The following is a 26,211-nucleotide window of genomic DNA, read 5'->3' as shown; positions in this document are numbered from 1 at the left end:
GCCCAAAGTCACACAATTGGTCAGAAAAGATGACGCCCAGGTCTTAAAAAGTACTAACTTTGCAGAGTCCAGTGTCTCCCAATTCCAAACACCATGTTTGTTCTTCCCAGTGTTTAACCTAACCTCTCCTGCTTTGGTCTCAGCCTATCTATCCACTCTTATTTTGCCACTGACATAGAAATTTTTAGTGATTCCTTTTTAAATCTCACTCACCTTGCCCTTCATATAGATATCATCTAGGGGAAAATAAGTCCAACCCCATTGGCCCCAGAGTTCACTACCTTTGACTGAGAGGAGGTGAACCAAGGTGTGGTATGTTTATTCCCTTAAGAGTTGGGGTAAAGAAAGGGGCATCCTGTGAATTGTGAGGATCCTGACATGATAATCTAGATATCTGTCTCTGAGCAACAGAGAGCATAGGGAGTAATTACAGGCTCTTGCTTTTGTACTGAGCTCAACAATTTTCAAAGCATATCCACATCCTGTTGAGCCTTCCAACCATCCCATGAGGAGGGCAGAGCAGGAATTATGATTAATGAGGCTCAGAAAAGGCTAAATGATTTTTCCAAAGTCACAAAGCTAGTGAGCGGTCAGGCTGGGACCAGAGCCTAAGCCAGGGCTTTCTCTCACACACATTGGAAAAGAAAGCTCAGGATGGATCATCCCTTAAGCTATTATTAGAAATTCTCTGATCATCAGCTGATGCTTTAATGGGGCTGAGCTAGTGGTCAGCTGTGAATAAGAATGGTACACAAATCCACCACCATGAGGAAGCCTGGGGAGGGGTAGGATAGAGAAAAGGGGAGAAGAGGACGGTTCCAAAGACAAACATCTTAAACTCCAATCCACTTTTTTATCAAAGACTAGATCTGACAGTGCCAAACCAACCCATTTGCAAGCTTTCTCTCCCTCGGTTCCTAGACTAGGTGCTCCTGGGGAACAAGAGCTTTGCATCTCCAGTGGTCCGTGCCTTCCTGGGCACAGGGTAAAATCTCATATAGATTTGATGAATGAATGGATAAACGAATGAATCACTATGTGTCCACACTAACTCCAGGTTTTGTCTTTCACAAGGCTTCCTGCACGCACCTTGGTTCCACCCCTCCCCAACCCTGCATCCTCTCCAATGTCTAACCCAGGTCAGTGTCAGGGCTCCAAATCAAGAAGAGAATTATAGTCTAATAAAGGTCTGAGCCTGGCCCAGCACAGAGCACAATCCCCTGTCATACTGAGACAGCAGTTTTCAGTTAAGACAATCCAAGCAGTTCTATTGCTCATTCCCTTCCGGCACATCAGTTTGACATTTCTCCCAGCAGGGGGATTTCTTGTTTCAAAACAAAACAGAATCAATACAGTTTTATTAGCCATCCAATGTAATAAACTTGCCCCCAGATGACAGCCTCTAGGTCCAAATCTGACCAATCCAAGATGAGTCTGAGATACCAAAGAAATGCATCCAAACAGTCTCCAATTCCTCCGCCCTCCCCTCTCTCTCCTGAGCACCATCAGCCTGATCTTGTTCTTTATCACATCTGCCTGACCTTCTGCACAGTCTCTTAATCATTCTCCTGGGCTCCAGGCTCTCTGCTCTCCAGCCTTTCCTCCATCTCATCTGAAATTTTTCCTCCTCTCTATGGCATTTGAGGTCCTTCCTAATGTGACCCACCCCTCCTGACTGATTTCTCTCCACTCCTCCCAATCAAGCTACAGATCAACAGAAGCACTCCCCAGAGAGCACATGAATTCCCTATCAGGAGTTCTCATGCTGAGAACTCCTCATTTTTCAAGGCCCACTTACTCTGGGAAGCCTCCTTCGAAGGACCCCAAAAAGGAAGTTACTCTCTTTCCCATGATCTCTTAGTATTTTATTCATACCCTAATACCTGGCACATTATCATAATTTTGGTTTACAGGCATACTTCATTTAATTGCACTTTGCTTTACTGAACTTCACAGATACTGTGTTTTTTTACAAATGGAAGGTTTATGGCAGCCTCATGTTGAGCAAGTCCATCAGTGCCATTTTTTCTGACAGCATATGTTCACTACGTGTCTGTGTCATATTTTGGTAATTCTCGCAATATTTCAAACTTTGTCATTATTATTATGTCTGTCATGATGGTCTGTGATAAGTGATCTTTGATGCTACTACTGTAATTGTTTTGGGGTGCTATGAATTGCACCAATATAAGACAGCAAACTTAGTTGATAAATGTTGTGTGTGTTCTAACTGCTCCACTGACCAGCCATTCCTCCAACTCTTTCCCTCTCCTTGGGCCTCCCTATTCCCTGAGAAATAGCAATATTAAAATTAGGCTAATTAATATCCCCACAATGACCTCTAGTGTTCAAGTGAAAGGAAAAGTAGCACGTCTCTCACTTTAAATCAAAAGCTAGGAATGATTAAGCTTAGTGAGGAAGGCATGTTGGAAGCCAAGATAAGTGGAAAGCCAAGCTTCTTACACCAGTTAGCCAAGTTGTGAAAGCAAAGGAAAAGTTCTTGAAGGAAATTAAAAGTGCTGCTCCAGTGAATACACAAATGATGAGAAAGCAAAACAACCTTATCACTGATATGAAGAAAATTTTAGTGATCTGGATAGAAAATCAAACCAGCCACAACATTCCCTTAAGCCAAAGCCTCATCCAGTACAATGCCCTAACTCTCTTCAGTTCTATGAAGGCTGAGAAAGATGAAGAAACTGCAAAAGTATAAAGCTAGCAGAGGTTGGTTCATGAGGTTAAAGGAAAGAAGTTGTCTCCAGAACATAAAAGTGCAAGGTGAAGTAGCAAGTTCTGATGTAGAAGCTATGAAAATTTATCCAGAAGATCTAGCTAAGATCATTGATGACAGTGGCCACACTAAACAATAGATTTTCAATATAGATAAAATAGCCTTCCATTGGAAGAAGATGCCATTTGGGATTTTCATAGCTAGAGAAGTTATTGCCTAGCTTCAAAGCTTCAAAGGACAGACTGACTCTCAAGGGCTAATGCAGCTGGTGATTTTAAGTTGAAGCCAGTGCTCATTTACCGTTCTGAAAATCCTAGGACCCTTAAGAATTATGTAAAATCTACTCTGCCTGTGCTCTAGAAATGAAAAAACAAAGCCTGGATGACAGCACATCTGTTTACAGCATGGTTTACTGCATATTTTAAGCCCACTGTTGAGACCTACTGCTCAGAAAAAAAGATTTCTTTCAAAATATTACTGCAGGCCAAGCATGGTGGCTCACACCTGTAATTCCAGCACTTTGGGAGGCCAAGGCAGGTGGATCACTTGAGGTAAGGAGTTCAAGACCAGGCTGGCCAACATGATGAAATCCCACCTCTACTGAAAATACAAAAAAAAATTAGCCAGGTGTGACGGTGCATGCCTGTAATACCAGCTACTAGGGAGGCTGAGGCAGGAGAATAACTTGAACCTGGGAGGCGGAGGTTGCAGTAAGCTGAGATTGCATCACTGCATGCCAGCCTGGGTGACAAAGCGAGACTCCATCTCAAAAATATATATGTATTACTTCTCACTGATAATGCACTTGGCCACTCAAGAGCTCTGATGGAGATATACAAGGAGATTAATGCTGCCTTCATGCCTGCTAACATAACACTCATTCTGCAACCCATGAATCAAGGAGCCATTTCCATTTTCAAGTCTTAGTATTTCAGAAATATATCTCCTAATGCCAAAGCTGCCATAGATAGTGATTCCTCTGATGGACTGGAGCAAAGTAAATTGAAAACCTTGTAGAAAGTTTTCACCACTCTAGATGCCATTAAGAACATTTGTGATTCATGGCAGGAAGTAAAAATATCAACACTAACTGGAGTTTGGAAGAAGTTGGTTCCAATCCTCATGGATGACTTTGAAGGGTTAAGCGGAGCCCAGGTTGGACACAGTGGCTCATGCCTGTAATCCCAGCACTTTTCGGGGTGGATCACTTGAGCCCAGGAGCTCAAGATCAGCCTGGGCAACATGGCAAAACTCCATCTCTATAAAAAATACAAAAATTAGCTGGACATGGTGGCATGTGCCTGTAGTCCCAGCCACTCAAGAGGCTAAGGTGGGAGGATTGCTTGAGCTCAGGAGGCAAAAGCTGCAGTGAGCCATGATCGTGCCACTGCACTCCAGCCTGCGTGACAGAGTAAGACTGTTTCAAAAAGAACCGGAGAGCTGTGACTAAATTGCAGCAATCTCATGGTAAAACTTGAATGGATGAGGAGTTGGAGTTGCTTCTCATGGATGAACAAAGAAAGTGGTTTCTTGAGATGGAATCTACTTCTGGTGAACACGCTGTGAATATTGTTGAAACAACAATATTAATAAAGCAATAGAAAGCTTTGAGAGAATTAACTTCAGTTTTGAAAAAAGTTCTGCTGTGGTTAAAATGGTACCAGACAGCATCATGTGCTACAAAGAAATCTTTCAGTGAAAGGAAGGTTCAATTGATGTGGCAAACTTCATTTTTGTATTTTATTTTACTATTTTATTTTACTATTTTATTTTATTTTATTTTACTTTATTTTATTTTATCTTATCTTACTTATCTTATCTTATTTTATTTTATATTTTGAGGCAGGATCTCACTCTGCCATCCAGGCTGGAGTGCAGTGGCACAACCTTGAATTCCTGGGCTCAAGCAACCCTTCCATCCTACCCTCCTTAGTAGATGGTAGCATAGGCATGCACCACCACACTCAGCTAATTTCTTTTTATTTTCTGTAGACACACGGTCTCACTATGTTGCCCAGGCTGGTCTTAAACTCCTGGCCTCAAAAAATTCTCCCACCTCAGCCTCCCAAAGTGCTGGGATTTACAGGTATGAGGGAATATACCCAGCCTGTTATCTTATTTTAAGAAATTGCCACAACCACTCCAACCTTCAGCAACCACCACGCTGATCAGTCAGCAGCCACCAAAATCGAGACAAGACCCTCCACCAGCAAAAAGATTACAAGTAGCTGATGGTTTGGATATCATTAGCATTTTTTTAGCAAATAAAGTACTTTTAAGGTATGTACTTTTGTAGATATAATGCTTTGCACACTTAATAGAGTTTATAAGGTAAACATAACTTCTATATGAACTGGGAAACCAAAACATTCTTTTTACTCACTTTATTGTGTTAGTCTGGAACTAAACCACATTATTTCTGAGCTATGGCTGTACTTGTCTCTTTCCCTACTCAAAAACTCCTCTAAGGAAAGAAGTTGTCTCCAGAACAAAAAAGTATAAGATGAAGGAGCAAGTTCTGGTGTAGAAGCTGCAGCAATTCATCCAGATGATCTGCGATTATTGATAATGGTAGCCACATAAAACAACAAATTTTCCATGGAGATTAAATAGCCTTCTATTGGAAGAAGATACCATCCAGGACTTTCGTAGCTAGAGAAGAGCGTACAATGCCTAACTTCAAGGCTTCATAGGACACACACTGTAGGCTAGGTTTGGAGTACTATTCAACCTTCAGACATTCTTGAACACCCCATGCCTACCATAGTATCTGTACCAAGCACACAAAGTATATTGAGCTGCACTGAAAGAGGTTATTGAAGGTTGTCAAAATGTCAGGCAATTCACATATTGCATACTGGTAAGGGCTCTTGAAAGTTAAAGAACACCTACCTAAGAGTATGTAAATTATTAAAACATTTTAGAGGGCAATATAGCAATACATTCCAACATTTTAAATATGCAAACTCTTTGACTCAGCCATTCCATTTCTAGGGATTCTTCCTATAGACATTCTTACGTACATGCACTAAGAAGTATCTACAAGGATGTGCAGTACAGCTTTGTTTTGTTTATAATAACAAAAAAAGAATACAAAGTATCCATTAATAGGAGCACCAGTTAAATGAATAATGTTATGCCTATACCCTGTAATACTATTGAGTTATTAAGAATGAAATAGAATTCTATGTACAAACTTGGGAAAATGTCCAAGATATAATGATAAGTGAGAAAATTAAGCTGCAACACACTGGAAAGAAAGTGCACCAATCCGTTAACAATATCATCTTCAGGGTAAGGAATTAGAGAATAATTTTATTCTGAACTCTATACATTTTCATACCTTTTTATTTCTAAGGAAGCAATACATTTATAATTTTAAAAATGCATTTTCTTAAAAAGTAGACGCCCACCCTCCACTACACCCCCAGCTTCCCTTTTGGACGCAGTGGAAGATAAGCACTGGGCTGTTCATGGGCTGGAAAAGCTAGAATCTTCTTTTCTCCAGGTGCTCCATGAGAGAGGCATAGCTCTGATGGCTGCTCCCTCCCAGCTGCCAATCACGCCCTCTCTTCCTCTGATAATTCTACTGTAGGATGGGGGGAGAGCATAGAACAGGATAGGCAGGAGAGGGGCAGGTAGGTAGGAGAGCTCTGACATCAAAAGCTGCCTCTGCCTGTCTTTCCCCTCAGGTCTGCCTTGTCAAGCCCAAAATTAGAAGGGAAATGAACTGTAGCTAAATCAGCTAACTGAACCAAGAAACAGCCCTCTACCTTCACTTCCAGTGACATCAATCCAGTGATCCTGGACAGGGTCCCCCAGCAGTAGAGAGTTCTGCAGACACACAGGCTGACCTGTCCAGGTACTGCCTGTAGGAGGCAGATAGGGACACAGCTACTTGAAAAGGAAAGGACAGAAACAACTGAATGAATTCCATGAATTGGTAAATTGCCTAATCTAATTTTTCTCTTTGGATAAGTGTCCTTTGTTTCTGCTTCAGATGGTGGAAAGGCACACAAGAGTGAGGCTGCTGCCAGCTTTCTTCTAATGACATGCCGGGACCCACGCCTGTTATTACCAATATTCTAGAATCTGAGGAAAGGGCATTATGCCAGATAAGCCTCTCCCTCCCTCCCACTGTGTAAGCTTTAGAATCTGAACTGGACTGAGCGGGCCTGAAGTATACACTTCTGGTAAATAAAAATAATGCTAATATTATATTATTAGCTCTAGTAATGCTATTATTATTAGGTAATAGCTCAATAAATACCACCTTCTTACTCTGTGTCAAATGCTGTGCCAAGTGCTTCGTATGCATTATCTCACTTTAAAACAATCGTGTGGTAAGTACGATTATTATCCCACTTTTAAAAATGAGAACACTAATCCTCTATTAAATAACTTCCACAACATCACTCAACTAGTAAGAAGCAACACTAAGACTGATTTAGTTCCATTCTTAACCATGAAACTGTGGTGGTTTGTAGAGTGGAATCTTGGCATTCATGAGGAATACGCCAAAATGAAACCAAAATACCTACTAAGAAAACAAACTTACCTCCCTCTTAAAATTTTGTAAAACTGCAGGAAAAGATATTTTGAAAAAAATAATAAACCAATTAACATGAGAGGCATTGGGTACATTGGGTAAATACCCAGACACCAGAGTCAGACTACCTAGGTTCAAATCTCAGCTCTCTACCATCTACCAGCTATGTGACCTTAGCAAACTGTTTAAACCTCTGAGCCTCAGTGTCTTCATTTTTAAAATGGGTTGTTTTGGCCAGGCGTGGTGGCTCACACCTGTAATCCCAGCACTTTGGGAGGCTGAGGCAGGCGGATCACTTGAGGTCAGGAGATCGTGACCAGCCTGGCCAATATGGTGAAACCCCATCTGTACTAAAAATACAAAAATTAGCTGGGCGTGGTGGCACACACCTGTATAATCCCAGCTACTTGGAGGCTGAGGTGGAGGTTGCAGTGAGCTGAGATTGCAACACTGCACTCCATCCTGGGTGACAGAGCAAGACTCAGTCTCAAAAAAGAAAAGGATTGTTTTGAGGGTTAGAAGAGTTAATATAGTAAGTGTATTTGTTTCCTATTCCTTCTATAACAAATTACCACAAACTTATTGGCTTAAAACAACACTAATTTATTATCTTACAGTTCTGGAGGTCAGAGGTCCCAAATGGGTCTTACTGGGCTAAAGTCAAGGTCTGTGTTTCTTCTGCAGGTTCTAGGGGAGAATTAATTTCTTTGCCCTTTCCAGTTTTTACAAACCACTTGCAGTCCATCTTCAAAGCCAGGATCTTCACATCACTCTGACCTCTGCTTTCCTTGAACATTCCTTTTTCCGACTCTGACTCTCCTGCATCCCTCTTTCCCTCATAGATATCCTTGGGTCCACATGGATAATCCAAGGTAATCTCCTCATCTCAAGAGTCTTCATTTACTCACATCTGCAAAATCCCTTTTACCATGTAAGGTAACATATTCATAGGTCCCAGGGATTAGGATGTGGATATCTTTGGAGTCATTATTCTACCTGTCACAGTTAGATATATATAGAGATAGAGATATATAGAGATATATACATACTAGTAGCAACACTAAAAATAAAAAAGATTACCCATAACCAAATCAGAACTTTTAGGGAATTCCTGAAAGATTAAAAAAAAACAAGTGAGATCATATTGATTATATAATCATAGCCCAAAATATGATGAGATTACTGGGGATAGTTCCAGAGAAGGACCAAGCTTGGAGTCAAAATATATAAGGGATAGAAAGGACCCTGCTCAATTAAAGCACTTCAATAGCAGTATTTGAGTCTGTGGGTCCTACTGCACCCCCTGCTTCTTCTAAGAGGCAGACAGCAGAGTTTTCACGGTGAGGGTGAGTTGTGTGGCAAGATGGTCTAGACAGATGGGGAGCCCCACACGCAGCAGACAAGCTACCAGCACAAGCCTATAAGCAGCACCTCCTGCCTCTCCCCAGGGACAATGGTAGTTAACTGAGTCAGTCCATCTGATTCCCTCAGGAACTTGGCTGGAGAGGAAGGAAAGTCAGACATCTGGGAGAGAGAGGACTCAAGAATACCTTGCCGGTTATTCTCTGCTTGCCCTTGGCCCCTTGGCCCCTGATCCATTCTCCATTCTCCTCTCCTCTACTGTGGGGCTGATCTCTATGAGTGCATTCCCAGGGTCCCTTACCCTCTAGCTTCCAGTCAATGGGGCAACTGGCAGGAGGCTGAAGACTGCAGGAGGGAAAGGTCATGGTATTTATTCCCCCACCCACTCCATCCCACCATGTCTGCCTTCCTCTGTGGCCACAGTTCCTGTCAGGCAGCCTTTAAACAGCTCCAACTTCTAACCAGGGTCCAAGACCACCATCTCCCCAGGCCTCAGAGTGATAATGGCTCCTAGTGTTGTGTCTCTGCCAACACCTTTGCAAATAGTCCCTGCATTAAAAAGTTGCTTCAAAAATCCCAGCCAAGGAATGCCATCTGTGTCCTGCAGGTCCCTAGAATGATCCAAAGACTTCCAAGAGAAACTTAGTGGTGCAGCAACACATTGAGGAGCTACAAGGTCCTACTCCTGCAGCCCTGGATCCTGAATGTCCCTCCTGCCCCAGGGCTCATTCTGCCCAGCTGTGCTGAGGACCCCTCCTTTCCCCTGAGCAGAGGCCTTGACTTTCCCTGATCCCTAGAGCTGGGCTTACACAACTGTTTTGCATATTACTACCTGTCTTTTTAATAAATGTTCCATTGTCTTGTTCGCACACCACCTTCAATGGCCAAGCAGCTGACAGGCAGTTCCCTCACAGCTGCTGGTGGCTAGGAGAGCTGGCACAGCATTTGGGAAAGCCTGCTTTATGGCAGCCACCTTTAGCTTAGCTCTAGGCTCATCAGAAGGAGGAAAGGACCACTGGGAGCCTGGATATGGACTTGGAATTGGGCCCAGAGACTCTACACAGTTATATCAAGGAGACAAAAATAAACAAAGCGGGAGCAATTAGTGCCCTGTTAAAAGGGAGGCTCATCTACACACATTTCCTTCTGATTAAGGTGGTATCCCCTTGGCCGTTTTTCCTGTGATGATTATCTTCCCATCTCATATCCTTCAGAGGAGACTCACAGCTCAACCTCACAGATTTGTTCACAGCTTCAAAAACCTAGCATATTAACTAAGGTGCTGTGGGAACTAAACTCTTGCAATTCCTTCGTGTCCTGATTTCATTAACATTTTTAAACTCGCTGTTACTAAATTTTCTTACACCTGTTTGCATATTTTATCTGGGAGACAACCTGCCACAGAGTATTGACCTGTAAAATGAGAACCTAAAGACTAAAAAATAAACCAAGAATCTAGATAAAAACTAAAAATAACTTCAATCACTCTTCAGAGATGCTGGAGAGGAGAAAGTTTGTGCAGCCATCACAGTTGGATTAACCAACTTCTAAGTCCCCTTCCAGCTCTGAGAATCTTTGAGAGAGTAGCTTTTGCCTAAAAGGTTCAGTATCATGCTGGTAGGCCCAGCCACATCCATTGCCAGGATCTGCACCCCTCGTACTCTGGTGATGAGTTGGAGAGCGTTCCTTAGCTCCTATCTGAAGCAATATCCTCAACCAGCCTCTGAGACAGGCATGATAGTTTCTTCCTGACCATGTCTGCATTGTTCCCTTGGACTGTCAGTGTCCCAAGGGTGGGGACTGTGTCTCTGCACCTCTCCTTGCTCAGGCCCTGGACACAGTAGGCTCTCAGAGAATGTGCACTTGAATGGATGAGTGACACCCCCTATGCCTAAACCCATATCCTTGTAGGCTTCCTAGCAGCCCCAGAAACCATGAGTTGATTTATTCGAGACCCTCTTTGGTGTTCCACACGAAGACTACAATACTAAATACACTATTTTCCAAACTTTTTATTACCTAGATTATGTCACCTAGATTAGAGAAACTGTGATTCAGTTTCTCTAATCAGAAGCACTAGTCTAGTGCTAGAACCCAGTTGCATGGGGAAAGAGCCATAGCAGGAGGCAAGAATTATCTTGTACAGATCAGAGCTAAACTGACTTGGCTGTGGAGCCGAGAACTGGGGCAGCAACTTCCTAATAGTGCAGCTTCCTGATTTTGGCAGAGGCAGCAACTCTGCAGTGTGATTTTGGGAAGCCATTTCTAGGTGAATTTAGATTGTTTCTTCAACTCTCCCAGCAATTCTGTGAGCTACAAATACTTTTTCATAAACCTCTTTCTGCTTAGCCAGGTAGAACAGATTCTGTTATTTCTAATCGCACTGCCCTGACTGACCCCTTCACACCCTCTCAAACTGTTCCTGGCCTTCTACCTTTCAAAGGTCTTTCCCACACTCAAACTCTCAAAGTCCAGTGCAGCTTAGCTTACCTAAGCTATATTAAGAACTCATTCTGCTCCAGGCCCTGGGCCAGATGCTGTAATACATGACAGTCTTGATGTGAATGAGTCCCTGCCCTCCTAGAGTTTACAGTCTAATGAAGCAACTAACCATGTAATCAAATAATTTATCAATCAGAGACAGGGAATCCAAGATGGTTTAAATGGAAGACACTGATATTTCTGCATGTTTTAAATGGGAGATGCTTACATTTTGGGAAGGCAGCTCATCTCTGGTCCACAAGTGTTCATGAGCATTACTCTGAGCATCTTCTGGAAAGTAAACCAGGGACCAGTAAACATATTATGAGGTGATGGATTTTGAAATCTACCACAAACAAAAAAACCAGGCTCACCACATTCAGGCTGACTTCCACGAGCACAACAAAATACACACATGCTCCACTGACTCTAGCCTGTTCCTTCATAATAAAGGCTTTCTCACTCATTGCTTACAACAATGCATGGGACCCTCAAAAGTGTTACCCACATTTTCCTTGGAAGGAAAATGCTGTCTGCCTTGGGGTTCTGAGAATTTTGTAGCATTCTAGCTTTATCTCCCATTAATTGCTCCATCATCCTGAGCTTCAGGCACATCTGACCTTCCCCACCCTGAAAATACAAACTGCCCTGTCCCCATCCCCAAGCCTCACTCTAATCTTCCATACCACTCTCCTGCTTTGTCAAAATCCTACCCACCCTCCATGGCTCCGATAAATGTCACCTGCACCAAAAGCCTTCAACCAATTACTAGAGACGGGGTTAATTTGTTCTACATCTGTATTATAGACTCTTGACACTTACAAATTTTAACATTCTCTATTTTGACTATTTTCAAGTGATCCTAAAAGTCCAAGACCTGGACTGATTTGGAATTTCGTTGAGCACAGAATTTGAATCGCAGCTATTGACAGGTTGGTGTACAGGAAAATGTCACTGAGCCAAGAGGGTACTGAGAAGGTTTGGTATAAATGAGGCCCTGGAGGATAAAAAGGACAGAGAATGACAGAGCATCCTATTTCTACCTTCACCTTTAACCCACCCAGATAGAGAAGATGGGATTGGTAAGAGAGTGGGATCTGGTTTTTAAACCACAGCAAAAGGGTCTGGGGTATCAGAAGGTACAGACCAGGCCCTCTAATAAAGGAAAAAAGGAAGCCTGCCTAGGAGAAATGGTCAAGCACTGAGGGAGCAGGACTGAAGAACTGCTGGTTAGGGACCAGGGCTAAGGCGCCAATTGTCAAGTAGGAGCTCAGGGCCGTAGGGCCAGAGGGCTGACCAGGTACCCAGCAGCCATGCATCCCTATTTCCATACTCCTTTGTTACATCTACTGATCAAGCCTGTCCTATAGAGGATGCCCCAAGTGAACAGGTCTCAAAGGCCTTGGCAGGTGCCCTCTAAATGTGAATGTCTACTGGATTTGGTGAGTGCCTCCCTCGCAACACCCATCATCTGGGGAAGGGGGGGGATCCTGCCTCTTCACCCTCTAGACTGGCCAGGGCCTCATCTTGGTGATCCTTGTATCTATCTATAAGATCACAGATCAAAGTGGAATAATCATGGCACTTGTCCACTTGACCAGGTTGATTGGGCCAAGAGTGGAATTAAACTCAACTTGGCCTCCAAGTCTTTTCCCTTCAGATATTTGGACTTGGAACTAGGAAACATTTAGTCAGTATGTCTCTGGTACCTGAAGTCAGATGTAACATTTAAGAGCTGTCAGAGCCTATTTTCCTACCATCTGGAAAAAGACAGTCTGCATTCAAGTAATATAAATAACACCAATAACAGCTAACACTTATTAAGCACCTTCTATGTACCAGGGACTGTGCCAAGCCCTTTAAGTGCATTAACTCATTTAGTCCTCGCAACAACTCCAGGAGGTAAACGATATGATCATTCTTGTTTATAGATGAGAAAACTGGGGTGCAGCAAGGTTAAGTGACTTGCTCAGAGTCACACAGCTAGTAAGTAACAACAACCCTCTGGCTCCAGAGCCCATCGTCTCAACCACTACTCTATACCTGGCAGAGCTGGCAGGGAGAAGGGAGTACAACTGAGAGATGGCAAGAGGCGTGGTCATGGTCAAGCCCCTGTTCCAGTAGTTCCTGAAGCCAGACTGCGTCTGCAACCATGCTGCCATGTATCTATAGAGGAGGAAGTTTGTGCAACCAAAATGCGGTTGGTTAACAACATAAGTTTCTGTCACTAGCAACTAAAAAATTCCTGACAAGATACTATCTCTCTAGCATGTAGCATGCTCTCCACCAACAACCTTCTCACCCTGCATCTTATTCTTCCCATCTCCACTGGGCAGCCAAGACGAGATTCCAATTCCAAATGAAATTGTATCCTTAAAACCCTTCTATATCTTTCTAAAATCCCAGGAGAAAGTCCAAACTTTTCTTTGTAACATACAAGGCCTTTCAGGATTTTGCTCCTGCTTCATTTCTCACCATTCCCCTGCCCTCACCTCCTTTCCATGACACTCTACACCTCAAGGGAGAAAAAAATAATTTCTGAACTCCCCTGGGCTCATCTCCCTGCCACTATTTTGTCTAAGTTCTCTCCAGTGGCTCACAAGTGGCTCTCCTGATTAGCATCTGCCTTGCTATTTCCTACTCCAGAGGCAGAAGCCAAAGACTATAAGGTCAGGACTTCAGCACACCCACATAAAGACTGCTTACCTGGCTGACTCCCAAACATTGTACCCTGTCATTTCTGTCCACTGTGCTTTAATTCCCTGGGACCCTGATGCCTAATTAAATGAGATATAAGGAAATGCACTGCACAGTGCCTAGAACATAGTAGTTGCTCACCGTGTGATATTTCGCTTCCTTCCTTCCTCTCTTCCTCTCCTGGTAACCCTATTATTGAAGGATTATTGTCCTCATCCTGCCCTGTAAAAGCATCTCAAGCCAAACTCCCCACATCATCTGCCCTGTGGCATATCTGAGAAATACCAACTCCTGTCCAAGTTCAGGGATCTGATAAGAACAACTTTAAGCCCTAAGGTCTTGGGTCACAATTGGTGCTACTTTTGGGTCTGTGTCTGTGTCTGCAGGTGGGTGTTCAAAGGGTCTGGCCATGCAGAGAGAAGAGGGAAGAGTTTCAGGGGTGCCCACACAGCACCTTTCCCTGACCCTAGATTCACTATAAAAAGAACTAGCTCAAAGCAAGCTGTTCTTGAAGCATCGTTCCATCTTCATAGCAATTCTATTTGTGTCTGCAGAAGAGGGCTGGAGCACCTCATTCTGCTACAATTGGAACAATTACCCCGTAAATGTGATAATTACAGTTTGATCATTTGGTAGGCAAAGGGAAGACTGGTTCCAAGATTTGCTCCTCCTTGTTGTAAATTTCTGTGAAGAATCTGCTTATGTTCCAGGGCCACAGACTTCATATTTCAGAATCAGATGAGAATGTCTTCTAGTTCCTTCCTTTCCAAAAGGATAAAGATTTGGACATTTCTCTTTTGTACTGGCTGGGCTGCTAAGTTTAAGGGTATTGTCTAAGGCAATTGTCTCAATAATTTAAGCCAGGAGGATTAGGCTCTTTGCACATGCCTATCAACTCAAGAGCCTGCTGTCTTGTCAAAAACCATGCTGTCATCTTGGCATCGATTTGACCAAGGTGGCAACATAAGTGCTGTCTCTCTCAAGGCCCTAAATACAGAAAAAAGCTATATTCAGATTGCATTTTTTACGGCAAGCTGTGTATCTGCTCTACCCATTCTGGACAACACAATCTTATCTGTAAAATTCAAAGTTTGGAACCTTATAATGCCTGCAAAAAAGTTGAGACTAAACAAGCCCAAGTTATGGAATAACCTCCATACACACTACTATGCAAATTATTTAACCTTAAGTATACATATTAATAAAACCAATTATAACCACCACAGTGGAGTAGGAGGGGGTCTTCAGGAATGGTGAAATCCTTGATCCTTAGCTATACCTTCAGGTATGTCTAAAGGCACATTTCTGCCCCATTCTTGTCCAGAAGGTCCCCATTTGTCATCCTGATTCTGCATTACAATCCTTCTCTAGGCCTCAGAGGGCCCACATTCTACACATCTGCCTTTAATGGCCACCTTCCAGTTTTGAGAGTTTGAGAATTTTTAGTCTGTCTATTTGTAGCAGTTCCAAGTTCATACCTTAAGTGTGAATTGGGTTACTACCTCAATATTCTAATGGGTCTAGTGGCTGTTATTCCTAATATACCAATGCAAATGACCATAAAATGTTAAAAGAGGTTCACAGTCCTGCTGGCATCTCTGCAGCTGCTCTGGAGCTGAACAGTGTTGCATGTGTCTCCTTCTAGAGAGAAGAACACCACTTCCAGATGCAAGTACCACCTTTAGAAGTTTCCTACACTATCCAGAGGTCCTCTACTATACAGGCTACTTCCAATGTTTCACAGACATCCCTCTCTGCCTATAACAGCTTAGAGTATTGCAGTTTCTCCATTTCAAATTCTCTCATGTCTGGTTCACAGATGTTCTCGTGAAAGCTGGAGAGGATACGCTTTGTCATCTCTGGGTCTTCCACCAATGAATGTTCACTTGTTTCGCAAAGGATTATCAATCCATTTCCCTCCAAATGGTCTTAGCACGAATGTATAATGTGGACCTGCTATGTAGCCATAGTCTTCAGTCAAAGGTTCAGTGACCAATCTAAGTGGAGCCAATAGAAGTCCCTTCCCTGGCAACTTGAAATTGGAACTAAGTGATGCCAGACTCAGCTGGCTACTCCCTTGAACAGGGGAGATATAAATGCAGACACTGTGGCATACCATTTTCTATCCCATGCACTAGATATCAGAGAAAACCAATCAATGTAGAGAAATAAGGCAGCAGACATGGAGAGAAGTGTGGGTAAGAGATGGAGATAGAAAATTCCCTGGTTCTTAGAAACTTTCCAAGCTCCACTTCCAATCCTTTCTGAGACCTTCATGCATTACTGCCTTTGGATTTCCTGAACTATCCCTATACAGTTATTATTTTATATTCCCCTTTTATGATTTCTGCATTTACCAATCAAAGTGATCCTGATAAATGCTATGCTTTTATTGCAAAAAATCTCACAGCAAAAGCTGGCTAGTAATTTCTCATAAAAGGTCAACAACATAGCTGACAGCAGCAGCCTAGAAAGTTCTTGAGGAAGACTGCTTGGTGTAGCAGAAAGATGTTCTTTGGGGTCAGACATCCAAAGCTTCAAATCCCACCACTAGAAGCTACATGGCACTGAACAAGCCCTCTAACCATTTTACACTTCAGCTTCTTTATCTGTAAAAGGGGTATAATAATTACCATTAGGCAATGTTGTTCTGGGGACTAAAACTCATGTCCAAAGAGTGCTTAGCACTCTCCTTGGCACATAGGATGGATGTGATAAGAAAGAACTACTATTTCTTTAAATGCCTATTTTAGGGTTTCCCTCAGGGAAACTGTAACTGTAATGGGTAACCCTGGTTTAAAAGTTTCCCAAATAAAGCCAGATGTCAAAATTATATAGCTCAGAAAAGGCTGGCTTTCTTCATGATTAACATGTACATCTACATCCAGTAAGATCAAAAAACAAACAGAAGTGGGCCTTTTAAATGTAAAATTACCACATGACCCTGCAATTTCACGCCTACATAGATACTCAAAGAACTGAAAAAATATATTCAGACAAGTACATGTATGCACATGCTCATAGCAGCATTATTCATAATAGCCATAAAGTAAAAAGACCCCAAATGTCTATCAGTGAATGGATGGATAAACAAATCATGGTACTGATTGTGTGCAATAGAATACTGGCCATGAAAAGGAATGAAGTACTGATGCATGCTGCAACACAATGAACTTCCAAGATATTTTGCTAAATGAAAAAAGCCATACACAAAAGGTCACATGTATGATTCAATTTACGTGATACATCCAGAATAGATGAATCCATAGAGACAGAACACAGATCGGTGTTAGTCAGGGGCTGAGAGGAGTGGGGAAGGGGAAAAACCGCTAAATAGGTCAGGAATTTTACTTTGGAGTGATGGAAATATTTTGGAACTAGATAGAGGTGGTAGTTGCACAACATTGTAAGTGTACTAAATGCTACTGAGTTGTTCACGTTTAAATGGTTAATTTTATGTGACGTGAATTTCTCAACAAATTTTTTTAAAGAAATGACCTAAATTACACAAAGAGCTAACAATAAAAGAAAGACCTTCTTGATGATAAGAGCTGAAAACAGGGTAAGGCTGGCAGGAGTAAAATCAATGAAGGGCCCCCAAATTCTCCCCACAGTAGTATAGATCAGTTCTTAAGAGATAGCTTTGTGGAGTCAAGGGCTCTTCCCCAGAGCCTAAGGTAGTAGCAGGAAAAGGCCTGAGGTAGGAGTCAGGAGCTGTGACTATGTCACTAAATAATCAGCGCCTCTCCCCTGAGCCTCAAGCTCCCTCAGTTGCAAACCCAGAAAACTGCCTCCCGTGGCTGCTGTGAGGCTCAAAGCAAACAGTGAATATGAAGGTTTTCATTACCCATTATAAAAATGCAAAGTTTTCCATGTGCTTCAGGGTTGAAATTCCAGCTTGTTGTATGTCCCTGAACAAGCTACTTAACCCCTCTAAGTCTTGTTTTGGTCTCTACCTACCTTACATGATTGTTGGAGAATTAGAAATAATATACACAAAGTGCCTGGCACCCACTAAACCCTCAGTAAGTTGAAGCTATTGTTAAATGGGTGGGAACAATTTCAGCAAGGAAGGGAAGGAATAAGAGAAAATGAGCAAAATGGGTGTTGGGATGAAGGTGGGAGTCAGTGGAAATGTCATGGCCAGTGCAGGATTATGGCAGCCTAAGGGGAATATATAATCTAGAAATGGCATATGTGCTGCCCCCTTTCTCTCCTGCATTCATATCAGATATTACCAATCAATCATGTATTCTTTACTGCTGCACCAAGATATGGCCTCACAACACTCATCACTTTGTTCTAAGCAGCCACGGTCAATTGAAGGGTATTGGCATGAAGATGAAACCCATTTGTCACTCCTGTACTAACAGTTTCTTGGAGGATGAGGGATGATGTGTCCCTAAGAGTACACATAATTTCACAATTTGTGCCATGTACCCAGTTAAAATAAATTGGTGGAAGGAACAGGGGTGACTTTTCTATGCAATGTGCAGCACAATCGATTATGAGTTCTACCACGTACTTGCTCTGTGACCTGGGACAAGTCACTTCAGCCTTCTGAACCTGTTTTCCCATCTATGAAACAGGAGCAATGGTACCCAGCTCACGGAGTTGCCAAAGAGCTCAAATGAGCTCATGTGTGTGAGATAAGAGATGAGGCAACACCTACATGTGAAGAATTTTTGAGGAAGAATGCCCCACCTTGTTGTTGGAGACAGGAAGGATACAGACCATGCTGAGAGTTTAGTGAGATTTTTCAGCTCTGCTAAACCCCAGTGCAGAAAATGAACTCCAAAGTCAAGACCCCAAAATCCTATTTCCCTAGTCTTTCCCAGTGAGGTCCAAGGCAGCCAAGTCATACAACGAGGAGGACTTCTCCAATCAGGTACCTTGAGGCTGGAGCTGTAGGCTCTGCCAGGCCGGGGGTCTTCTCTGACCAGGAAAGGGGCAGATGTCTAGGGTTTTCCAGATCAGTACCTAGGACAGGGAATCTAGGTGAAATACACAGCCTTGACCGCTGAAGGACTCAGCAAAGGGCAGGCAAACACCCTTTTGGTTTTTTTCCTTTTCTTTTCATTTTTTCGTTTTCGTTTTTGAGACAGGGTCTCTGTTGCCCAGGCTGGAGTGCAGTGGTGCAATCAGGGCTCACTGTAGCCTTGACCTCCTGGGCTCAAGAGATCTTCCCACCTCAGCCCCCTGTGTAACTGGGACTACAGGCATGTGTCCCATTGCCCGGCTAATTTTTTTTAATTTTTATAGAGACAGGAGCTCGCTATGTTGCCCAGGCTGGTCTCAAATTCCTGGGCTCCACTGATCCTCTCACCTTGGCCTCCCAAACTGCTGAGATGACAGGGTGAACCACCATGCCTGGCCACCTTTCTTTTCAAAGCTACTCCCTAGCCTAATGCCCTTCAGTGATTCCTCTTACTCATGGATAAAGTAAAAAAGACCTTGAAGGCCAGCCTCACCTTTTCCAACCTCACCTTCTGAATTTCCCTACCCTTAACCCATTGCTCCAGCCATTCTCTCCATTCCCAAATGAACCAGGCTCTCTCACACACACTTCCTGGCTTTTGCAAGTGCTGTTGCCTTTTCCACACAACATACTCCACACCACCATTCACCAAATCCATTTAACCAAACTGTCTTTCACACATCCTTTCAAACTAATGCCTTACTGCTTAGGGTAATATAAGCCTCTCTTATGCATTCCCTTGGCAGCCTATACTACCCTTCATCATAATATTTATTACAATAGACTGTTGACAATCTGAGAGCAGGACTGTGTTTTATGTTTATATCTTCATGGCTTAGCACAGTGCCTGGCACCATAAATAGTGTTCAATAGTCATTCAAAGAAAAAATGAGTAATCAATGAGAGACACCAGGTTATGATGTAACATTGCAAAGTATATAATGTTTTGACAGCTCTTTCTTCTTCTTTTCTACCATTCTTTTAATCATTCTTTTCTTTGATTTATTTTAATGGGCAAACTCGGAATCGGGTGTCATTGCCAGCCTCCCTGTATAATTAGGAAAAAAAAAATTTCCCCAGATTTTCAGGGAATACGGGCTGATAGTCACTTTCAAGCCATGCAAAATGTGAAATTAACATAAAGCTACACAAAGCTTTTGTGACAATGGGCCCTCTGACTCAGCTTCAGAGATGAGAGCAAAGAAGCAAAGAATTGTCCTTTGTTCTTTTCACATCCTCCCCCTAGTGGCAAGAGCTCCAAGTAAGCTAAGGAAGAAAATGAAACCCATTTGGTCCAGAGCTCTCTCTTTCTCAATGCCTCATTCACAGGCTTTAAAACACATCGAGATTCCTTCACATCACCTATTCCAAGAGAAAATGACTGACACACGTGAGTGGTCCAGGCTGCATTCTCTCTCCGTGAAGTCACCAGAGCTATAGTCGTAGTCCTGGGTGATCTCTGGTCATCTGATACAATTGTGCCCAAGCTGGGACCCCAGACCTCTAAACATCAGAGGAAAGAGTACTGGAGCAATGGGGTCCTCAAGAGGATTTGGACATATTAAAATGCCTTAAAAAATTGTATCATCGCTGGAGATGAAATTGGAAACCACTGAAGAAATTGGCAAGTATCTTCGCCTTCCCTGTAAATTTATCAGCTTACTGTTAAATCAGCACTGCTTATCTCCCACTCACCAACAGTAACTTATCTTGAATTAACGGAAAATAGGAAAATAAGTAGTGGTTTCATACATGTTGTTGGTAAAGAGTGTAAGCTGTGTTTTAAATGGGAGCTTATAAAGGTAAAAAAAAAAAGTGGTTATTTGCAATGAAAAAAACCAGGACCCACTTCCCTGCTACCCTGTTGGCCTTTGAGATTTAGATAAACTAGGCTGCTTTCAGCAGGGGAGCATTTCTCATGTCCAGGCCATCTCATCAGACATTGGAAGAGGAAAGGATTCATTTGCCTACACTAGCGAATGGCAAATAGTTATTTTCTAGAAAGAAATTCAAACTGATTTTTATCTATTTTAGCTCAAAAAATTTCAAAATCTCCTGCAAGTCCACTGTATGAAATTCAATTTCCTTAGTCTTTTTTATTCTACCTTTTTCATTTTGTTCACCCCAATTCCACCCAATCTTCATATAATTCCTATGCCCCAGTCTACGAAGTTTCCTCACCAAACTATGACCATATTTTGAACATTCACTCATTCATTCAACACACACTTACCAAAAGCTTGTTATGGCCCAGGCATGATAAGCACTGGAGACACCATGACACATATGGTCTCTACCATAACGGAGAAAACAAATATTAAGTGCAGAGACATGGGAAGGCTGGGTTGCTGTATGAGTCCATAACAAAAGTACCAAATCTGCATGTTGTTTGAGTGGAAATGACTTCTTAAAGAGTTACTCTAAAGAGTCACCATTTAAACTGGAATCTGAAAGATATAAAGGAATTGGCCAGATAAAGAGGAGAAAGAGCTCCAAGTTGAGTAGTGATGCCTTACCATATGCAAAGTCCCTGAGTAGGAAGGAGCAAAGAGATGAGTAAATTGTACTTGCTCACCCCAATCCTCTCTCCTGGACCCCTTGCCTTACAACCTCTACTAACTAAAACCCCTAAGGTTCAAATCCTATCTCTTCTTGACAACCATTACCAACAAGCATTTAACCTTCAACTGAATTATAGGATTTATTATTTTCTTAACATTTACATGACACTAACCTATTAAAGCTCTGTGTTGAAGGCTATTAAAATGCTTGTTCTATTCTCTCAGTTATTAATATATTACAAATTACTGGAGAGCAGAAATCTTTGCAATCCTTGCGTATCCTAGCAGAAATCCCTGCACGTAGTAAGAACTTGAATAGTTGTTGGATTGAACTGGTTTTCTTTACATTCCTCACATCTAACCTTAAACCTAGCTGGCACTCAGATATTTCTGTAAGTAAAACTGGAAAAATGAAAAATGTTTAAAAGTCCAGAGAAGAATAATATTGTGAAGGGTCCGAGATCTTACCCTATTAGCAGGCTATCAAGTTATCCTGTCATGGTTGCATGGATGCTGGTAGAAGATATGAGACTCCTTGCTAGAAACAAAGAACCCAATTACTGATGGTGCAGCGAGCAGCATGAGTATCGGCATATTTGTGTCAGCTCCCCTTGGCCCCAAGTTCATGGGGATGATGCAGCTGGGGCTACGTAGATGCCTAAGCACGTACAGTACATTGCATTACAGAGAGGAACCCTGACCTATGAGAACACAAATCTTTTATAATAGGCAGTAAGCATGAGGCCTTTTGCTCCAGAGAGAGATGCTATATTTCCTAAGGTTGTTCGTTATACAAAACTGCCACAACAAAAGGCAGAGAAGACCTCCATTTGTAAAACATACAGAAACATGAGAGACCCATGGAAATTATTTCCTAACTCTGAGTAAGCAGGTATTATTATTGTTTATTGGGTGCTTGTATATGCCAGGTCCAGTGCTAAGTATTTTAGATGCATCATCTTTTCTATTCCTCTCAACAAACATGAGAAAACATTAACAAATTTATGGAAAAATATTTTTATAAATTAAGATGTTTAACAAACAAACAATAGCAACCAAGGAGAATCTGAAAATACACAGGAGCATTAGGAGGTCTCAGAGAGGAGCTGTATCTATTAGCTGAATACTATCTGGACTCACTTCATCTGCTATTCCTGCTTTTCCTTCCTATGCTTCTCTGGCCTGCATAGTAGATTATGGATGCCCCAAGCTCCTGCACTCACTTGATATAGTTCCAGCCAGCCTCAGAGAATGATTAAGAATCCCTGGATCTAATTGCCACTTCCATCAAAGAGAACATAATCAACACTGTATATGTGTGTTACAGAGAGAGCTTTATGGTAATATAAATAATAGTAACATGAATTAATATATAAAGAGATCCACTTTTTTCATAATAATTCCTTAAGTTAAGGTAAGTAAAATATTGTGATAACACTTACTGGTCTGTATCTTCCACTAGCCTGTTAGCTCCTCCCGAGCAGGGATCCTATCATTTAACAGAATTATAATCATGTATATAATTATAATTATAATCCTGTATATAAGAATTATACAGAATTATAATTATGTATATACATGTATAAGGATTTTCCTGTCACTAAGATTATTTTTAAAGATACTAAATTCTTGCATAATATTCCAAATTGGGACACTTCTGCAAGTTATTTAATCACTTTTGAATACTTAGACTATTTTCAATTTTTCACTACTATAAATAACATTGCAATAGTCATCCTTTTCAAAAATCTTAGCTACAGATGTGATTATTTACTTTGGATAGCTTCTTAGAAGTGAAACTCTAGGCCAGGTGCGGTGGCTCACAGTTGCCTGTAATCCCAGCACTCTGAGAGACCGAGATGGGTGGATCACCTGAGGTCAGGAGTTCAAGACCAGCCTGACCAGCATGGCGAAACCCCACCTCTACTAAAAATACAAAAATTAGCTGGGTGTGGCAGCGCATGCCTGTAATCCCAGCTACTTGGGAGGCTGAGGCAGGAGAATTGCTTGAACCCGGGAGGCTGAGGTTGCAGTGAGCCAAGATCACACCGTTGCACTCCAGCCTGGGTGATAGAGCAAGACTCCGTCTCAAAAAAAAAAAAAAGAAGAAGTGAAACTCTGGCTATTCACTTTTTGGAGTTTCATAAATATATTACTAAATTGCTAAAGGCCAAAACTGGAAACACATTCCCCTTGAGAACTGGAACAAGAAAAGGATGCCCATTCTCACCACCCTTATTCAACATAGTACTGGAAGTCCCAGCCAGGGCAATCAGGCAAGAGAAATAAATAAAGATATTCAAATAGGAAGAGAGGAAGGTAAACTATCTCTCTTTGCCAACGATATGATTCTACACCTAGAAAACCCTAAAGACTCTCCCAAAGTCCCCTGGAACTGATAAACAAATTCAGTAAAGTTTCAGGATACACAATCAATGTACAAAAAATCAGTAGCATTTTTATACACCAATAATGTTCTAGCTGAGAATCAAATCAAGAACACAATCCCATTTACAATAGGCACAAAGAAAATGGAATACTCAGGATCATCTCACCAGGGAGGTGAAAGATCTCTGCAAGGAGAACTACAAAACACTACTGAAAGAAAGCAGAGACAACACAAATAAATGGAGAAATATTCCATGCTCATGGGTTGGAAGAATCAATACAGTTTAAATGGCCATACTATCCAAAACAAATTACAGATTTAACGCTATCCTTATCAAAATACCAACATCATTTTTCACAGAACTAGAAAAACCTCTTCTAAAATTAATTTGGAACCAAAAAAGAGCCTAAATAGTCAAAGCAATCTTAAGCAAAAAGAACAAAGCAAGACTTCAAACAATACTATAAGGCTAAAGTAATCAAAACAGCATGGTAGTGTTACAAAAACAGACACATAGAACAGTAGAACAGAATAGAGAACCCAGAAATAAAGTCACACACCTAAAACCATCTGGTCTTCAACAAAATCAACAAAAATAAGCAACACGGATAGCATTCCCTATTCAGTAAATGGTGGTGGGATAACTGGCTAGCCATATGCAGAAGAATGAAACTGGACCCCCCTACCTCTCACCATATACAAAAATTAACTCAAGCTGGATTAAAGATTTAAAAGTAAGCCCTCAAACTATAAAAACTCTAGAAAAAAAAACTAGGAAATACCCTTCTTGACACAGGCTTTGGAAAAGAATTTATAGCTAAGTCCCCAACAGCAATTACAACAAAAATAAAAACTGACAATTGGGACCTAATTAAAGAGCTTCTGCACAGCAAAAGAAATTACCAACAGAGTAAGCAGATAGCCTAAGAATGGGAAGGAGAAAATATTTGCAAACTATGCATCTGACAAAGGTCTAACATCCAGAATCTATAAGGAATTTAAACAAACCAAGAAGTATAAAACAATCCAATTAAAAAATGAGCAAAGGACATGAACACACACTTCTCAAAAGAAGACATACAAATAGCCAACAAACATGAAAAAATCCTCAACACCACTGATCATTAGAGAAATGCAAATCAAAACTACAATGAGATGCCATCTCACACCCATCAGAATGGCAATTATTAAGAAAAAAATTCACATATTGGTTAGGCTGTGAAGAAAAGGGAACGCTTATACTCTGTTGATGGGAATGCAAACTAGTTCAGCCACTATGGAAAGCAGTTTGGAGATTTCTCAAAGAACTTAAAATACAACTACCATTCAACCCAGCAATCCCACTACTGGGTATATACCCAAAGGAAAATAATTCATGCCATCAAAAAGACACAGAGCTGGGCACCGCCGCTCATGCCTGTAATCCCAGCACTTGGGAGGCCTAGGCGGGTGGATAGTTTGAGCCCAGGAGTTCTGGACCAGCCTGGGCAACATGGCAAGACCCCATCTCTACAAAACATGCAAAAATTAGCCAGTTGTGGTAGTGCACACCTGTAGTCACAGCTACTTGGAAGCCTGAGGCAGGAGGATCAGTTAAGCCCAGGAAGTTGAGGCTGCAGTGAGCCATGCACGACTGCACTCCAGCCTGAGTGACGCAGCGAAACCCTGCCTCAAGACAAAAAAAAAAAAAAAGACACATGCAACCGTATGTTCATTGTAGTGCCATTCACGATAGCAAGGACATGAAATCAACCTAAGTGCCCATCAACAGTGGACTGGATAAAGAAAATGTGGTACATATACACCATGGAATATAATGCAGCCATAAAAATAAGGAAATTATACTCTTTGTAGCAACATGGATGGAACTGGAGCCATTATCCTATGTAACCTAATGCCAAGAACAGAAAACCAAATACACATGTTCTCACTTATAAGTAGGAGCTAAACATTGAATATATGATGGTAAACGTGGAAACAATAGGCATTGAGGATCATTAGATGAGGAAAGGGGGAGACGGACAGAGGGGCATGGGTTGAAAAAGCACCTGTTGAGTACTATGCTTACATCCTGTTGGGATCATTGGGACCCCTAACCTCGATATACCCTAAGGTTTTGCGTTTTGTATTTTGAAACTGGTAAGATCAAACTTTTTTCCCAATTTTTTTTTTTTTTTTTTTTAGATCGAGTCTCACTCTGTCGCCCAGGCTGGAGTGCAATGGTGTGATCTCGACTCACTGCAACCTCCGCCTCCAGGATTCAAGCGATTCTCCTACCTCAGCCTCCTGAGTAGCTGGGATTACAGGCATGTGCCACCACACCCGGCTAATTTTGTATTTTTAATATAGACAGGGTTTCTCCATGTTGGTCAGGTTGGTCTCGAACTCCCGACCTCAGGTGATCTGCCCGCCTCGGCCTCCCAAAGTGCTGGAATTACAGGCATGAGCCACCACGCCCAGCCA

At 41.9% G+C, this 26,211-nt stretch overlaps 1 long non-coding RNA gene across 1 annotated transcript in view; it reads right to left on the bottom strand.

The window, feature by feature from the left end:
* Positions 1–26,211, bottom strand: part of LOC107967372 (uncharacterized) — a 283,858-nt gene that overhangs the window by 256,789 nt on the left and 858 nt on the right. The gene's annotated exons all lie outside the window — the stretch shown is intronic.

The sequence above is a fragment of the Pan troglodytes genome, chromosome 9, assembly GCF_028858775.2.
Source record: "Pan troglodytes isolate AG18354 chromosome 9, NHGRI_mPanTro3-v2.0_pri, whole genome shotgun sequence".
Classification (NCBI taxonomy): domain Eukaryota; kingdom Metazoa; phylum Chordata; class Mammalia; order Primates; family Hominidae; genus Pan; species Pan troglodytes.
Note: the sequence above shows the minus strand (reverse complement) of the source record. Positions and strands in the feature narration are given on the sequence as shown.